The 3562-nt window shown below is 41.7% G+C and overlaps 1 pseudogene; it reads right to left on the bottom strand.

Annotated features, from left to right (window-relative positions):
• Positions 1-468: 468 nt before the first annotated feature.
• LOC140627696 (beta-hexosaminidase subunit beta pseudogene) lies at positions 469-3149 on the bottom strand (annotated as a pseudogene).
• Positions 3150-3562: the final 413 nt, after the last annotated feature.

Raw genomic sequence — 3562 nt, 5'->3', positions numbered from 1 at the left:
AAATATCATTCTAGTCCTTCTACCTTATATTACTTCTCTATGACTCCACATTATAAGTATAAATATATATATATATATATATATATATATATATATATATAGGTGACCTGCCTTTTTAAAATTTATTTAATTTTATTCATGAGACACAGAGAGAGAGAGGCAGAGACATAGGCAGAAGGGGAAGCAGGCTCCCCGTAGGGAGCCCGATGTGGGACTTGATCCCGAGACCCCAGGATCACGACCTGAGCCAAAGGCAGATGCTCAACCACTGAGCTACCCAGGTGTCCGGGTGACCTGCCTTTTTATTTTTTAAGATTTTATTTATTCATGAGAGAAACAGAGAGAGAGGCAGAGACACAGGCAGAGGGAGAAGCAGGCTCCATGCTGGGAGCCCGACACGGGACTCGATCCGGGGTCCCCAGGATCCCGCCCTGGGCCGAAGGCAGCGCTAAACTGCTGAGCCACCCGGGCTGCCCTGACCTGCCTTTTCAATTCAACCAAATAAAATGTCCTAAAGATCATTTTTCCCTGCTGAACACTTAGGTGGTTTCTAGAAGTAAGCACTTCTTGGCCTATTGATAGGGATCCTTCCAGCTCCTTGCCCAGGTGTTTTTGTCTACTTTGATGTAACACATATATGTATTATATTGTGATTTCTTTTTCCATTTAAATAACAATAGTTTGGAGTTTATTGTATTCATTTAAGTTCTCCTAAATCTCTTCTGATAATTTCCTTATTTTGATTTTACATTTAGCTCTTGACTCCAACTGAAATTTAGTTCTTAGGAAATAAATAATTTAAATAAAGAGATGTGAATTAGGAATCTAAAATATTGGTTTTCCACATAGGTAGCAAATTACACCATTTTTCTAACTACTCTATAATACTTTAGCAGAAATGTATTAATAGAACAGAAAAGAGACTTCAGAAGCTGATGCATGTTTATTTGAATTCCTATGGCCTCATGGGGTACTCATATTTTGTTTCTGATATGGCCACTTATACCCAATATTCTTTTGAAAAACTCTCTTGGTTCCTTTTATTACCTTTTCACTTTTATATGAATTTTAGAGTTGGATTGTCTTTTTTTTTTTTTTTTGATTGTCAACTTCCTCTTACAGTTTCTTGTTGGAATTTCAAGTGGAAAAGCATTGACTTTATACATGAATTTGACAAAAGCTTATATTTTTACAGCACTGAGTTGTATCTTTCAGAAACATGGCATAACTACATTTTTCAGGTACTACTTAATATCCTTCAGGAAAAATATGCTTCTTTAATTTCTTCAACTAAATCTTACAAATTGTATTAGGTTTAGTCTGTCCTGGTTTTATTTATTTTTTTAACGTCCTTGCTACTGTTGATACTATGAATGTAATTTTTTAAATACAATTTTCTCTTTTTTTAAAGATTTTATTTATTCATGAGAGACAGAGAAAGAGGCAGGGACACAGGCAGAGAAAGAAGCAGGCTCCCCGTGGGGAGCCCGATGCCGGACTCGATCCCAGGACCCCGGGATCACGCCCTGAGCCAAAGGCAGACGCTCAACCACTGAGCCACTCCTGCGTCCCTAATTCCATTTTCAAATAGGTTATTGCTAGTATAAGAAGGCTATTAATGTTAATGTTTTTGTTTTCTATTTCCTTAATTATATGAACATTATTTATAGTTCTAATCACTTTTCAGAGAAATCTTTCAGATTTTCAAGACAGATAATCAGTACTATCTTTAAGCAAAGACACGTTTCTCTCTTCTTTCCAATATTTATGCCTCTTGTATTTTTTCTCTGTCTTCCTGCTATGGCAGTATGGTGGTGAAAACGGACACTTTGTTATCTTCCTGGATGTAATCAAAATGCATCTTACATTTCTCTATTAAGCACTGGAGAAATCAGTCTTTTAAAAAAAATTTTTTGAGGATTTTTTATTTATTCATTTGAGAGAGAGAGAGAGAGAGAGAGCGAGCACGAGAGTGAGAACACAAGCAGGGGGAAGGGTCAGAGGGAGAGGGAGAAGCATACTCCCCGCTGAGAGGGAGCCCCGCGTGGGCCTCCATCCCAGGACCCTGGGATCAAGACCTGAGCTGAAGGCAGATGCTCAACTGACTGAGCCACCCAGGTGCCCCTATCCTCTCTGTCTTTGATGTCTCCATGACTCCAGAGTCTCTGGACCAATGGCCCTTGCCTGAGGCCATAATCTCCGAGGGAGGTAAGTTGCATCCACAAATTCCCCCCACAGACAAGCTTCTCCAGCAATGCCAAATTTTTTCTGTTCTTGAGGACCATCAAAATTGAGAGGATCCACATTATAGGAATTTCTCCAGCCTTGTTCATAATTAATCAAATCTACGTACCAAGGAGCAGAAAGGACCACAGGGAAACCAGTTGCTGTGATTTCACCCTGTTCCTCACCATACATTTGATCTTTCCAGACTTGAGCTGAAGTGCTTCACTGAAGCTTTGCACCATCATCAAAAACCTCTTGCCAGACTGTGGATCCTTGTTTATGGTTGAAACAAAACTCAGAAGCTTTTTTTTTTTTTAGAAGCTTTTGAACATAGAAAGATCCTAAGTCTTCTAAAACCTTTGCCAAAGCCTTTCTGCTTCATGAAAGAATTGGATTTCTGGACTGGACTCCCCACACTTAAATTCCACTTGATCTCCTCCCAAGCGGATGGATTGATCTGGAAACACTGTACTAATTTCTTTAAAAAAATTTAGACAGGGAGCTGTAAGTTGAATTCAGAAGAGGGTTGATAGCTCCTCCGGACTGTGTAGGGCCATTGTAACATGGAGTCACGATGTCTTTCTGAACTCTTCCCCAAGACTGTGTATGTCCAGGGCTATCAAATTCTGGTATGACTCAAATCCCTTGTAACCAGGCCTATGAGGTCACCAATGGGAGTCATTTGGTGTATAAACACGAGACAAAGAATAGGAGAATGCGACGCTCTGATAAGGGCAAGACTCTGTGCTAGTGAAGAACGTTAAATTTCTTAAAATTCATGGCATCCTCATCATACTCTCCACACTCTGGTGGCCTTGAGTAAAGCCACTGGTCCATTCACAAGTAAAGTATAGGATTCATCTGAAGAGACAGTGGGGAAAACATCATACTCAGCCATGGACAGCGGAGACCAGATGCTGCTGTACCTCAGTATTAAGTTCAGCAGGGCCGTGATGCCTCTTGTAGAGACCAAAAGTAGAGTCAGGACATCGCTAGAACACTTCTTTTTAAGCTTTTAATTCCAGTTAACATACAGTGTTGTATTCGTCTCAGGGAGACAATATGGGTGATTCAGCACCTCCATAGATGACCCAGGGCTCATCACGACAAGCACACTCCTTGACTCCCTTCTTGCAGGAGGGAGCTGGGCGGCCAGTGGTGGGCAAGGGGCTGTGGCTAATGTGCAAGTTCTGGGGGGGGGGTGAGGTGCAGCAGGTGTGGAGACATCCACCCTCAAGCAGCAGAGGCCACGGGGATGAGACAGGGGGTCTGAGCCAGGAGCACCTGCAGCGGGGGCAGCCCCAGCCCACCATGCTTTGTTTCTCGTAGGACTGTC

This window comes from Canis lupus, chromosome X, assembly GCF_048164855.1.
Source record: "Canis lupus baileyi chromosome X, mCanLup2.hap1, whole genome shotgun sequence".
NCBI classification, from domain to species: Eukaryota; Metazoa; Chordata; class Mammalia; order Carnivora; family Canidae; genus Canis; species Canis lupus.
The sequence above is the reverse complement of the archived record's forward strand: the minus strand, read 5'-3'. Positions and strand labels throughout refer to the sequence as shown.